The sequence below is a fragment of the Triturus cristatus genome, chromosome 4_1 (genome assembly GCF_964204655.1).
Source record: "Triturus cristatus chromosome 4_1, aTriCri1.1, whole genome shotgun sequence".
Lineage (NCBI taxonomy): Eukaryota > Metazoa > Chordata > Amphibia > Caudata > Salamandridae > Triturus > Triturus cristatus.
The window spans coordinates 294,564,227-294,578,843 of record NC_140585.1 but is presented as its reverse complement, the minus strand read 5'-3'; the positions used below and the strand labels follow the sequence as shown (position 1 = coordinate 294,578,843).

General features: G+C 44.8%; 4 non-coding genes across 4 annotated transcripts; all 4 read right to left on the bottom strand.

The window, feature by feature from the left end:
- Positions 1-1,636: 1,636 nt before the first annotated feature.
- On the bottom strand, positions 1,637-1,936 carry LOC146854539 (signal recognition particle RNA). Its single transcript, XR_014981742.1, has one exon.
- Positions 1,937-5,335: 3,399 nt separating this feature from the next.
- Positions 5,336-5,635, bottom strand: LOC146854538 (signal recognition particle RNA). Its single transcript, XR_014981734.1, has one exon.
- A 3,407-nt stretch (positions 5,636-9,042) lies between these two features.
- On the bottom strand, positions 9,043-9,342 carry LOC146854537 (signal recognition particle RNA). The gene has a single exon (XR_014981621.1).
- A 3,407-nt stretch (positions 9,343-12,749) lies between these two features.
- Positions 12,750-13,049, bottom strand: LOC146854536 (signal recognition particle RNA). Its single transcript, XR_014959348.1, has one exon.
- Positions 13,050-14,617: the final 1,568 nt, after the last annotated feature.

The following is a 14,617-nucleotide window of genomic DNA, read 5'->3' as shown; positions in this document are numbered from 1 at the left end:
ACTTAGAAGAAATTTCACAGAAAAACAGTCAATGATTTCCTACGGGAGAAAATTGGGTTACTGGTAAGTACAGTTGTAAGTATTTTTCAGAGTCAGTGCTGGGCACCAAGATCCAGCACTGGGAGCTCACCTAATAGCAGGTGAGTATTTTCGTTTTCGTTACTCGGCTGATTTTTGGTGAATATTTTAAGTTTTGAAAAGTCCACACTTGGAAGAAATTTCAGGAAAAACCAGTCAATGTTACCCTATGGAGATGATTGCGTTATCGGTTTAAAGGTAAGTACTCGACTGGCAGAGTTAAGGTTCTGGGCATAGACTCAGGCGTCTCCCAGGGTCAGGTAGGTACAGTTGGTTCACCCTCAGCGGCACAAGGGCGGCCGGGTGCAGAGAGAGTTAGGCCCAATGTTATCCTATGAGAGGTAGGGGGGCCTTGGTTGGTGGCTGCTGACTAGCAGGCCACGTGGCTGTGGGAGCTGGGCTCCTGGTCACTTATCCAGAGCAAGTGGGGAAGTAGATAGATGTAGAGGTTGCACTGCCAGGGCCACTCGGACGGCTGGGTGCAGGGTGCTTTTGAGCATTCGGGCGCTCAATTGATTTGAATGGGAAATCTCTGGTTTAGAAAAAGACTGCAAGCTCGGGGACGAAGATTCTTCAGGTGCCACCACCACTTCGAGAGGTAAGTTGGGTAGTTGGAGGATAGGTAGGTACCCCGGGATTGGGCACAGGGGGCCGCGGAGCGCCGGGTGCAGGGGTACCTTTTGGTGTCGGGAAATCTTACCCTCTGTTGATCGCGGTTGGGGGGGCACCTGGTTCTGAGGCTGAGGACTTCTTCAGGAGTGTCGAGGGAGGTCCTTGGGTGCCGGACTCGGGGTCACAGTCGCCGTGGGGTCGTCCTTGTGGTCTTTGTTCACTCTGGCACAGGCCAGGCTTGGTGGGTGCAGAGTGTGAAGGGTTCGCGGTTCCGGGCTGCTGCCAGGGATTAGAAGTAGATTTGAGTAGAGCCTCTACTCATGGGAGTCCCAGGGGTTTAGAGTCAAAAGGTAGCCAGGTCCTCCAGGGTTTGTGAGGTTGCTGGCCACAAGAGATGCCGGGTTGGAGCAGGAGCAGGTTCGAGGGTCGACAGGCCAGAAGCTCCAACGTTTGGGAGTTGCACAGCCCTCAGTCTTTTCATGTTTCGCTCAAAGAGTGAAGGGCCCTGTAATTTCTCCTTCTCATTCACATATGAAAAGAATGAGGGCTAATCAAAAAATGAATTAGAGCTGGACGTAGAAATGCAGCAGAAGGGCCAGAAAGCGCATTTCTAAGTTGCTCTATGAAGGATGCTTTTGTACTTGACAGATCAGTTTAATCCTACAGGTGCTCTAAAAGGAAGAATGCATTTGAGTCATCCTTGCTGAAAATCACACAGCCATTTATTCTAGGTTGCACTGAGTTTTCAGTCCTCTCCGCCTGCTAGCTTGTTGTTGCAATATGTCTCAATTCTGGAGAATTGTCTGCTATGCTGAAATGCGTGGCCCAGTTCAAATGTTCATCATATTTCCTGGAAAAATATCAAAAGGAAAACAAAGATTTGGTTTTGGGAAAATAATTTATTACAGCTTGTAAAAATCAAAACTTTCACATTTGAGTCAAAAAAGAGAGGCTAGGTCTCACTATTTTGCTCAGGCTGTTTTACACGTACTGCTCACAGATGCTGTTCTGCTACCAATGGGCATGGAAGCTTTGGCCTGCTCTGTTTCCAGCCTGGGTCGGTGCACCTCTCGTTACACAACCTGAAATTCTAGAGCTCCCTCTAGAACACCATATTGATGCCCAATGCAGCATGGACACCTGATCAACACAGCTGAGTGCAGCCCAGAACCCCTGAGCTCAATCAATCCACAAGCCTCTGCCTCCCAAGTAACTAGGACAACATGCACACGCCACCTTGCCCGGCAAACACTGCAGCTGTCCTAATGATGAAATGCATTCCATTAGTAAGGATAATGATAAAGTAAGGTGGAATGAATTGATGGTTTACCAACCATGTTTCAAGAAAATCAATTTCACTATCCTTCAAAGAAAGGAAAAAAATGTCTTATCAAGAAGCAGTGTGAATATGGGAAGGGCCTTTAAAAAAGATGTGGAGTTTCCTAAAGTAAAAAAGAGGGTTGAACTGATTGAAGGGAGAGAGGAAGTAGGGTCGGAAAGATTGTGACGGGGAAGTGAATACAACATAAATACTAGTATTTAGAGAGTGAGAGACAGGTAGAGGGACAGAAGGGAAAGGAGAGTGAGAGAGAAGAGCCAGGTTAGGGCTGAGTTTCTCTTTATCTGCCAGTGACTCCCTGTAGAAGCTTGCCGGCACAATTTAGGCTGTCCTGTAGGCTTCCCTTGTTATGCCGAGCCAGCCAATATTGAGAAAAATAGCATGGGTCACAATGATGGAACTCGTCTGCAACATCGGAAGTTTTAAAGTAGTATGGAGTGGGAGGGCTAGAAGAGTTACCATAAAGAATGAATACACGTCATTCTGTTCTCTAGCCTCAACAGCTGCAAGAGAGGAACTCCTGCTGGCCAAGAAGACCAATGTCAGTTCAGCTTGAACAGGTGAAAGCATGCCTGATTCTGCAAAGGTATGAGATTACACTTTTGCGTCAGAGGTGGTCAGGGGCTATTGCACATTAGGAAACCGTTTATTGAGGTCCAGTTGGATTACTCTATCTTCTACCACCTCAAAATCAGCTGCTCATGCAGTGTTCTATACCGATGAGCTATTTTGGTCCTCCCTGCCCCTTCCAGCTAGTGGGTCCCCTGACTAGGGAAAGTGATTCGAACAGATTTGCATATCTTTTCATAGGAGACTTCTTGACCTATTTTATACTGTGCCAAATCAAGGTAGATTGAGTAATGATCTTGACAGACCTATATTGGAGAACTGCAGTGTGGGAAAGTGGCTCTGTATATACTGTTCCCAAATAGGTACAGGGTGTACAGAGTCCACAGTCCCCAGAGGTTTGGCAGAGGCTAAAGTTAGATATAACCTTACTCTCTAAAGTGGTAGCTTGGTCGAGCAGTAAGGCAGTATCAGAGGACAGTGTAAAGCATTTGTTGCACACACTCAGTCAGCAAATGGTCTCACACACTCAATAACTGAACTCTAGGCCAATGGTTTATCTACAAAAAATATATGCTTGTTTTATTTTAGAACCAACAATAGGTATTAAAATATACTTTCTCAGAATGAGATGCTTTATATAAATACTTTTGCAATATGCAATTGACTTTTGTAGAAAGTTACAAGTAGTTGCAATAGGCAACAACATTTTAAACACAATAATGCATTGAGCTCAATGGAAGTTTCAAGTTATTTGCAACAGATTACTTTTAGGATTACTTTTGGATTTCCAGGACTGGATCCTAGATTCAGTCCTGGGTCAGTACTTGGAATCAAGTGATAAAAGTCGACTTAATTACTGTGATGATTTTTAGACAATATTTTGCTATTTTAAAAGTTGACAGAAAATATTTCATAGAAAACAGTCTAAGATTCCCTATGGCAGAAAATTCAAGTTGCAGATATAGTATGTTCTCGTTACTTTTGTAATCCAGTACTGGGTGCCTAGACTCAGTACTGGGACCTTTATCCAAAACAGGTAAGTAATTACGTTTTCAGAAATTATACGATTTTTAAAGAATATTTAAAGTTTGCAGAAATTGACACAGAAGAAATTTCACAGAAAAACAGTCAATGATTTCCTACGGGAGAAAATTGGGTTACTGGTAAGTACAGTTGTAAGTATTTTTCAGAGTCAGTGCTGGGCACCAAGATCCAGCACTGGGAGCTCACCTAATAGCAGGTGAGTATTTTCGTTTTCGTTACTCGGCTGATTTTTGGTGAATATTTTAAGTTTTGAAAAGTCCACACTTGGAAGAAATTTCAGGAAAAACCAGTCAATGTTACCCTATGGAGAAGATTGAGTTATCGGTTTAAAGGTAAGTACTCGACTGGCAGAGTTAAGGTTCTGGGCATAGACTCAGGTGTCTCCCAGGGTCAGGTAGGTACAGTTGGTTCACCCTCAGCGGCACAAGGGCGGCCGGGTGCAGAGAGAGTTAGGCCCAATGTTATCCTATGAGAGGTAGGGGGGCCTTGGTTGGTGGCTGCTGACTAGCAGGCCACGTGGCTGTGGGAGCTGGGCTCCTGGTCACTTATCCAGGGCAAGTGGGGAAGTAGATAGATGTAGAGGTTGCACTGCCAGGGCCACACGGACGGCGGGGTGCAGGGTGCTTTTGAGCATTCGGGCGCTCAATTGATTTGAATGGGAAATCTCTGGTTTAGAAAAAGACTGCAAGCTCGGGGACGAAGATTCTTCAGGTGCCACCACCACTTCGAGAGGTAAGTTGGGTAGTTGGAGGATAGGTAGGTACCCCCGGATTGGGCACAGGGGGCCGCGGAGCGCCGGGTGCAGGGGTACCTTTTGGTGTCGGGAAATCTTACCCTCTGTTGATCGCGGTTGGGGGGGCACCTGGTTCTGAGGCTGCAGGCTTCTTCAGGAGTGTCGAGGGAGGTCCTTGGGTGCCGGACTCGGGGTCACAGTCGCCGTGGGGTCATCCTTGTGGTCTTTGTTCACTCTGGCACAGGCCAGGCTTGGTGGGTGCAGAGTGTGAAGGGTTCGCGGTTCCGGGCTGCTGCCAGGGATTAGAAGTAGATTTGAGTAGAGCCTCTACTCATGGGAGTCCCAGGGGTTTAGAGTCAAAAGGTAGCCAGGTCCTCCAGGGTTTGTGAGGTTGCTGGCCACAAGAGATGCCGGGTTGGAGCAGGAGCAGGTTCGAGGGTCGACAGGCCAGAGGCTCCAACGTTTGGGAGTTGCACAGCCCTCAGTCTTTTCATGTTTCGCTCAAAGAGTGAAGGGCCCTGTAATTTCTCCTTCTCATTCACATATGAAAAGAATGAGGGCTAATCAAAAAATGAATTAGAGCTGGACGTAGAAATGCAGCAGAAGGGCCAGCAAGCGCATTTCTAAGTTGCTCTATGAAGGATGCTTTTGTACTTGACAGATCAGTTTAATCCTACAGGTGCTCTAAAAGGAAGAATGCATTTGAGTCATCCTTGCTGAAAATCACACAGCCATTTATTCTAGGTTGCACTGAGTTTTCAGTCCTCTCCGCCTGCTAGCTTGTTGTTGCAATATGTCTCAATTCTGGAGAATTGTCTGCTATGCTGAAATGCGTGGCCCAGTTCAAATGTTCATCATATTTCCTGGAAAAATATCAAAAGGAAAACAAAGATTTGGTTTTGGGAAAATAATTTATTACACCATGTAAAAATCAAAACTTTCACATTTGAGTCAAAAAAGAGAAGCTAGGTCTCACTATTTTGCTCAGGCTGTTTTACACGTACTGCTCACAGGTGCTGTCCTGCTACCAATGGGCATGGAAGCTTTGGCCTGCTCTGTTTCCAGCCTGGGTCAGTGCACCTCTCGTTACACAACCTGAAATTCTAGAGCTCCCTCTAGAACACCATATTGATGCCCAATGCAGCATGGACACCTGATCAACACAGCTGAGTGCAGCCCAGAACCCGTGAGCTCAAGCAATCCACAAGCCTCTGCCTCCCAAGTAACTAGGACAACAGGCACACGCCACCTTGCCCGCCAAACACTGAAGCTGTCCTAATGATGAAATGCATTCCATAAGTAAGGATAATGATAAAGTAAGGTGGAATGAATTGATGGTTTACCAACCATGTTTCAAGAAAATCAATTTCACTATCCTTCAAAGAAAGGAAAAAAATGTCTTATCAAGAAGCAGTGTGAATATGGGAAGGGCCTTTAAAAAAGATGTGGAGTTTCCTAAAGTAAAAAAGAGGGTTGAACTGATTGAAGGGAGAGAGGAAGTAGGGTCGGAAAGATTGTGACGGGGAAGTGAATACAACATAAATACTAGTATTTAGAGAGTGAGAGACAGGTAGAGGGACAGAAGGGAAAGGAGAGTGAGAGTGAGAGAGAAGAGCCAGGTTAGGGCTGAGTTTCTCTTTATCTGCCAGTGACTCCCTGTAGAAGCTTGCTGGCACAATTTAGGCTGTCCTGTAGGCATCCCTTGTTGTGCCGAGCCAGCCAATATTGAGAAAAATAGCATGGGTCACAATGATGGAACTCGTCTGCAACTTCGGAAGTTTTAAAGTGGTATGGAGTGGGAGGGCTAGAAGAGTTACCATAAAGAATGAATACACGTCATTCTGTTCTCTAGCCTCAACAGCTGCAAGAGAGGAACTCCTGCTGGCCAAGAAGACCAATGTCAGTTCAGCTTGAACAGGTGAAAGCATGCCTGATTCTGCAAAAGTATGAGATTACACTTTTGCGTCAGAGGTGGTCAGGGGCTATTGCACATTAGGAAACCGTTTATTGTGGTCCAGTTGGATTACTCTATCTTCTACCACCTCAAAATCAGCTGCTCATGCAGTGTTCTATACCGATGAGCTATTTTGGTCCTCCCTGCCCCTTCCAGCTAGTGGGTACCCTGACTAGGGAAAGTGATTCGAACAGATTTGCATATCTTTTCATAGGAGACTTCTTGACTTATTTTATACTGTGCCAAATCAAGGTAGATTGAGTAATGATCTTGACAGACCTATATTGGAGAACTGCAGTGTGAGAAAGTGGCTCTGTATATACTGTTCCCAAATAGGTACAGGGTGTACAGAGTCCACAGTCCCCAGAGGTTTGGCAGAGGCTAAAGTTAGATATAACCTTACTCTCTAAAGTGGTAGCTTGGTCGAGCAGTAAGGCAGTATCAGAGGACAGTGTAAAGCATTTGTTGCACACACTCAGTCAGCAAATGGTCTCACACACTCAATAACTGAACTCTAGGCCAATGGTTTATCTACAAAAAACATATGCTTGTTTTATTTTAGAATCAACAATAGGTATTAAAATATACTTTCTCAGAATGAGACGCTTTATATAAATACTTTTGCAATATGCAATTGACTTTTGTAGAAAGTTACAAGTGGTTGCAATAGGCAACAACATTTTAAACACAATAATGCATTGAGCTCAATGGAAGTTTCAAGTTATTTGCAACAGATTACTTTTAGGATTACTTTTGGATTTCCAGGACTGGATCCTAGATTCAGTCCTGGGTCAGTACTTGGCATCAAGTGATAAAAGTCGACTTAATTACTGTGATGATTTTTAGACAATATTTTGCTATTTTAAAAGCTGACAGAAAATATTTCATAGAAAACAGTCTAAGATTCCCTATGGCAGAAAATTCAAGTTGCAGGTATAGTATGTTCTCGTTACTTTTGTAATCCAGTACTGGGTGCCTAGACTCAGTACTGGGACCTTTACCCAAAACAGGTAAGTAATTACGTTTTCAGAAATTATACGATTTTTAAAGAATATTTAAAGTTTGCAGAAATTGACACTTAGAAGAAATTTTACAGAAAAACAGTCAATGATTTCCTACGGGAGAAAATTGGGTTACTGGTAAGTACAGTTGTAAGTATTTTTCAGAGTCAGTGCTGGGCACCAAGATCCAGCACTGGGAGCTCACCTAATAGCAGGTGAGTATTTTCGTTTTCGTTACTCGGCTGATTTTTGGTGAATATTTTAAGTTTTGAAAAGTCCACACTTGGAAGAAATTTCAGGAAAAACCAGTCAATGTTACCCTATGGAGAAGATTGAGTTATCGGTTTAAAGGTAAGTACTCGACTGGCAGAGTTAAGGTTCTGGGCATAGACTCAGGCGTCTCCCAGGGTCAGGTAGGTACAGTTGGTTCACCCTCAGCGGCACAAGGGCGGCCGGGTGCAGAGAGAGTTAGGCCCAATGTTGTCCTATGAGAGGTAGGGGGGCCTTGGTTGGTGGCTGCTGACTAGCAGGCCACGTGGCTGTGGGAGCTGGGCTCCTGGTCACTTATCCAGGGCAAGTGGGGAAGTAGATAGATGTAGAGGTTGCACTGCCAGGGCCACTCGGACGGCTGGGTGCAGGGTGCTTTTGAGCATTTGGGCGCTCAATTGATTTGAATGGGAAATCTCTGGTTTAGAAAAAGACTGCAAGCTCGGGGACGAAGATTCTTCAGGTGCCACCACCACTTCGAGAGGTAAGTTGGGTAGTTGGAGGATAGGTAGGTACCCCGGGATTGGGCACAGGGGGCCGCGGAGCGCCGGGTGCAGGGGTACCTTTTGGTGTCGGGAAATCTTACCCTCTGTTGATCGCGGTTGGGGGGGCACCTGGTTCTGAGGCTGCAGGCTTCTTCAGGAGTGTCGAGGGAGGTCCTTGGGTGCCGGACTCGGGGTCACAGTCGCCGTGGGGTCATCCTTGTGGTCTTTGTTCACTCTGGCACAGGCCAGGCTTGGTGGGTGCAGAGTGTGAAGGGTTCGCGGTTCCGGGCTGCTGCCAGGGATTAGAAGTAGATTTGAGTAGAGCCTCTACTCATGGGAGTCCCAGGGGTTTAGAGTCAAAAGGTAGCCAGGTCCTCCAGGGTTTGTGAGGTTGCTGGCCACAAGAGATGCCGGGTTGGAGCAGGAGCAGGTTCGAGGGTCGACAGGCCAGAGGCTCCAACGTTTGGGAGTTGCACAGCCCTCAGTCTTTTCATGTTTCGCTCAAAGAGTGAAGGGCCCTGTAATTTCTCCTTCTCATTCACATATGAAAAGAATGAGGGCTAATCAAAAAATGAATTAGAGCTGGACGTAGAAATGCAGCAGAAGGGCCAGCAAGCGCATTTCTAAGTTGCTCTATGAAGGATGCTTTTGTACTTGACAGATCAGTTTAATCCTACAGGTGCTCTAAAAGGAAGAATGCATTTGAGTCATCCTTGCTGAAAATCACACAGCCATTTATTCTAGGTTGCACTGAGTTTTCAGTCCTCTCCGCCTGCTAGCTTGTTGTTGCAATATGTCTCAATTCTGGAGAATTGTCTGCTATGCTGAAATGCGTGGCCCAGTTCAAATGTTCATCATATTTCCTGGAAAAATATCAAAAGGAAAACAAAGATTTGGTTTTGGGAAAATAATTTATTACACCTTGTAAAAATCAAAACTTTCACATTTGAGTCAAAAAAGAGAGGCTAGGTCTCACTATTTTGCTCAGGCTGTTTAACACGTACTGCTCACAGGTGCTGTCCTGCTACCAATGGGCATGGAAGCTTTGGCCTGCTCTGTTTCCAGCCTGGGTCGGTGCACCTCTCGTTACACAACCTGAAATTCTAGAGCTCCCTCTAGAACACCATATTGATGCCCAATGCAGCATGGACACCTGATCAACACAGCTGAGTGCAGCCCAGAACCCCTGGGTTCAAGCAATCCACAAGCCTCTGCCTCCCAAGTAACTAGGACAACAGGCACACGCCACCTTGCCCGGCAAACACTGCAGCTGTCCTAATGATGAAATGCATTCCATAAGTAAGGATAATGATAAAGTAAGGTGGAATGAATTGATGGTTTACCAACCATGTTTCAAGAAAATCTATTTCACTATCCTTCAAAGAAAGGAAAAAAATGTCTTATCAAGAAGCAGTGTGAATATGGGAAGGGCCTTTAAAAAAGATGTGGAGTTTCCTAAAGTAAAAAAGAGGGTTGAACTGATTGAAGGGAGAGAGGAAGCAGGGTCGGAAAGATTGTGACGGGGAAGTGAATACAACATAAATACTAGTATTTAGAGAGTGAGAGACAGGTCGAGGGACAGAAGGGAAAGGAGAGTGAGAGTGAGAGAGAAGAGCCAGGTTAGGGCTGAGTTTCTCTTTATCTGCCAGTGACTCCCTGTAGAAGCTTGCTGGCACAATTTAGGCTGTCCTGTAGGCATCCCTTGTTATGCCGAGCCAGCCAATATTGAGAAAAATAGCATGGGTCACAATGATGGAACTCGTCTGCAACTTCGGAAGTTTTAAAGTGGTATGGAGTGGGAGGGCTAGAAGAGTTACCATAAAGAATGAATACACGTCATTCTGTTCTCTAGCCTCAACAGCTGCAAGAGAGGAACTCCTGCTGGCCAAGAAGACCAATGTCAGTTCAGCTTGAACAGGTGAAAGCATGCCTGATTCTGCAAAGGTATGAGATTACACTTTTGCGTCAGAGGTGGTCAGGGGCTATTGCACATTAGGAAACCGTTTATTGAGGTCCAGTTGGATTACTCTATCTTCTACCACCTCAAAATCAGCTGCTCATGCAGTGTTCTATACCGATGAGCTATTTTGGTCCTCCCTGCCCCTTCCAGCTAGTGGGTCCCCTGACTAGGGAAAGTGATTCGAACAGATTTGCATATCTTTTCATAGGAGACTTCTTGACTTATTTTATACTGTGCCAAATCAAGGTAGATTGAGTAATGATCTTGACAGACCTATATTGGAGAACTGCAGTGTGAGAAAGTGGCTCTGTATATACTGTTCCCAAATAGGTACAGGGTGTACAGAGTCCACAGTCCCCAGAGGTTTGGCAGAGGCTAAAGTTAGATATAACCTTACTCTCTAAAGTGGTAGCTTGGTCGAGCAGTAAGGCAGTATCAGAGGACAGTGTAAAGCATTTGTTGCACACACTCAGTCAGCAAATGGTCTCACACACTCAATAACTGAACTCTAGGCCAATGGTTTATCTACAAAAAATATATGCTTGTTTTATTTTAGAACCAACAATAGGTATTAAAATATACTTTCTCAGAATGAGATGCTTTATATAAATACTTTTGCAATATGCAATTGACTTTTGTAGAAAGTTACAAGTGGTTGCAATAGGCAACAACATTTTAAACACAATAATGCATTGAGCTCAATGGAAGTTTCAATTTATTTGCAACAGATTACTTTTAGGATTACTTTTGGATTTCCAGGACGTGATCCTAGATTCAGTCCTGGGTCAGTACTTGGAATCAAGTGATAAAAGTCGACTTAATTACTGTGATGATTTTTAGACAATATTTTGCTATTTTAAAAGCTGACAGAAAATATTTCATAGAAAACAGTCTAAGATTCCCTATGGCAGAAAATTCAAGTTGCAGGTATAGTATGTTCTCGTTACTTTTGTAATCCAGTACTGGGTGCCTAGACTCAGTACTGGGACCTTTATCCAAAACAGGTAAGTAATTACGTTTTCAGAAATTATACGATTTTTAAAGAATATTTAAAGTTTGCAGAAATTGACACTTAGAAGAAATTTTACAGAAAAACAGTCAATGATTTCCTACGGGAGAAAATTGGGTTACTGGTAAGTACAGTTGTAAGTATTTTTCAGAGTCAGTGCTGGGCACCAAGATCCAGCACTGGGAGCTCACCTAATAGCAGGTGAGTATTTTCGTTTTCGTTACTCGGCTGATTTTCGGTGAATATTTTAAGTTTTGAAAAGTCCACACTTGGAAGAAATTTCAGGAAAAACCAGTCAATGTTACCCTATGGAGAAGATTGAGTTATCGGTTTAAAGGTAAGTACTCGACTGGCAGAGTTAAGGTTCTGGGCATAGACTCAGGCGTCTCCCAGGGTCAGGTAGGTACAGTTGGTTCACCCTCAGCGGCACAAGGGCGGCCGGGTGCAGAGAGAGTTAGGCCCAATGTTATCCTATGAGAGGTAGGGGGGCCTTGGTTGGTGGCTGCTGACTAGCAGGCCACGTGGCTGTGGGAGCTGGGCTCCTGGTCACTTATCCAGGGCAAGTGGGGAAGTAGACAGATGTAGAGGTTGCACTGCCAGGGCCACTCGGACGGCTGGGTGCAGGGTGCTTTTGAGCATTCGGGCGCTCAATTGATTTGAATGGGAAATCTCTGGTTTAGAAAAAGACTGCAAGCTCGGGGACGAAGATTCTTCAGGTGCCACCACCACTTCGAGAGGTAAGTTGGGTAGTTGGAGGATAGGTAGGTACCCCGGGATTGGGCACAGGGGGCCGCGGAGCGCCGGGTGCAGGGGTACCTTTTGGTGTCGGGAAATCTTACCCTCTGTTGATCGCGGTTGGGGGGGCACCTGGTTCTGAGGCTGCAGGCTTCTTCAGGAGTGTCGAGGGAGGTCCTTGGGTGCCGGACTCGGGGTCACAGTCGCCGTGGGGTCATCCTTGTGGTCTTTGTTCACTCTGGCACAGGCCAGGCTTGGTGGGTGCAGAGTGTGAAGGGTTCGCGGTTCCGGGCTGCTGCCAGGGATTAGAAGTAGATTTGAGTAGAGCCTCTACTCATGGGAGTCCCAGGGGTTTAGAGTCAAAAGGTAGCCAGGTCCTCCAGGGTTTGTGAGGTTGCTGGCCACAAGAGATGCCGGGTTGGAGCAGGAGCAGGTTCGAGGGTCGACAGGCCAGAGGCTCCAACGTTTGGGAGTTGCACAGCCCTCAGTCTTTTCATGTTTCGCTCAAAGAGTGAAGGGCCCTGTAATTTCTCCTTCTCATTCACATATGAAAAGAATGAGGGCTAATCAAAAAATGAATTAGAGCTGGACGTAGAAATGCAGCAGAAGGGCCAGCAAGCGCATTTCTAAGTTGCTCTATGAAGGATGCTTTTGTACTTGACAGATCAGTTTAATCCTACAGGTGCTCTAAAAGGAAGAATGCATTTGAGTCATCCTTGCTGAAAATCACACAGCCATTTATTCTAGGTTGCACTGAGTTTTCAGTCCTCTCCGCCTGCTAGCTTGTTGTTGCAATATGTCTCAATTCTGGAGAATTGTCTGCTATGCTGAAATGCGTGGCCCAGTTCAAATGTTCATCATATTTCCTGGAAAAATATCAAAAGGAAAACAAAGATTTGGTTTTGGGAAAATAATTTATTACACCATGTAAAAATCAAAACTTTCACATTTGAGTCAAAAAAGAGAGGCTAGGTCTCACTATTTTGCTCAGGCTGTTTTACACGTACTGCTCACAGGTGCTGTCCTGCTACCAATGGGCATGGAAGCTTTGGCCTGCTCTGTTTCCAGCCTGGGTCAGTGCACCTCTCGTTACACAACCTGAAATTCTAGAGCTCCCTCTAGAACACCATATTGATGCCCAATGCAGCATGGACACCTGATCAACACAGCTGAGTGCAGCCCAGAACCCGTGAGCTCAAGCAATCCACAAGCCTCTGCCTCCCAAGTAACTAGGACAACAGGCACACGCCACCTTGCCCGGCAAACACTGCAGCTGTCCTAATGATGAAATGCATTCCATAAGTAAGGATAATGATAAAGTAAGGTGGAATGAATTGATGGTTTACCAACCATGTTTCAAGAAAATCAATTTCACTATCCTTCAAAGAAAGGAAAAAAATGTCTTATCAAGAAGCAGTGTGAATATGGGAAGGGCCTTTAAAAAAGATGTGGAGTTTCCTAAAGTAAAAAAGAGGGTTGAACTGATTGAAGGGAGAGAAGAAGTAGGGTCGGAAAGATTGTGACGGGGAAGTGAATACAACATAAATACTAGTATTTAGAGAGTGAGAGACAGGTAGAGGGACAGAAGGGAAAGGAGAGTGAGAGTGAGAGAGAAGAGCCAGGTTAGGGCTGAGTTTCTCTTTATCTGCCAGTGACTCCCTGTAGAAGCTTGCTGGCACAATTTAGGCTGTCCTGTAGGCATCCCTTGTTATGCCGAGCCAGCCAATATTGAGAAAAATAGCATGGGTCACAATGATGGAACTCGTCTGCAACTTCGGAAGTTTTAAAGTGGTATGGAGTGGGAGGGCTAGAAGAGTTACCATAAAGAATGAATACACGTCATTCTGTTCTCTAGCCTCAACAGCTGCAAGAGAGGAACTCCTGCTGGCCAAGAAGACCAATGTCAGTTCAGCTTGAACAGGTGAAAGCATGCCTGATTCTGCAAAAGTATGAGATTACACTTTTGCGTCAGAGGTGGTCAGGGGCTATTGCACATTAGGAAACCGTTTATTGTGGTCCAGTTGGATTACTCTATCTTCTACCACCTCAAAATCAGCTGCTCATGCAGTGTTCTATACCGATGAGCTATTTTGGTCCTCCCTGCCCCTTCCAGCTAGTGGGTACCCTGACTAGGGAAAGTGATTCGAACAGATTTGCATATCTTTTCATAGGAGACTTCTTGACTTATTTTATACTGTGCCAAATCAAGGTAGATTGAGTAATGATCTTGACAGACCTATATTGGAGAACTGCAGTGTGAGAAAGTGGCTCTGTATATACTGTTCCCAAATAGGTACAGGGTGTACAGAGTCCACAGTCCCCAGAGGTTTGGCAGAGGCTAAAGTTAGATATAACCTTACTCTCTAAAGTGGTAGCTTGGTCGAGCAGTAAGGCAGTATCAGAGGACAGTGTAAAGCATTTGTTGCATACACTCAGTCAGCAAATGGTCTCACACACTCAATAACTGAACTCTAGGCCAATGGTTTATCTACAAAAAATATATGCTTGTTTTATTTTAGAATCAACAATAGGTATTAAAATATACTTTCTCAGAATGAGACGCTTTATATAAATACTTTTGCAATATGCAATTGACTTTTGTAGAAAGTTACAAGTGGTTGCAATAGGCAACAACATTTTAAACACAATAATGCATTGAGCTCAATGGAAGTTTCAAGTTATTTGCAACAGATTACTTTTAGGATTACTTTTGGATTTCCAGGACTGGATCCTAGATTCAGTCCTGGGTCAGTACTTGGCATCAAGTGATAAAAGTCGACTTAATTACTGTGATGATTTTTAGACAATATTTTGCTATTTTAAAAGCTGA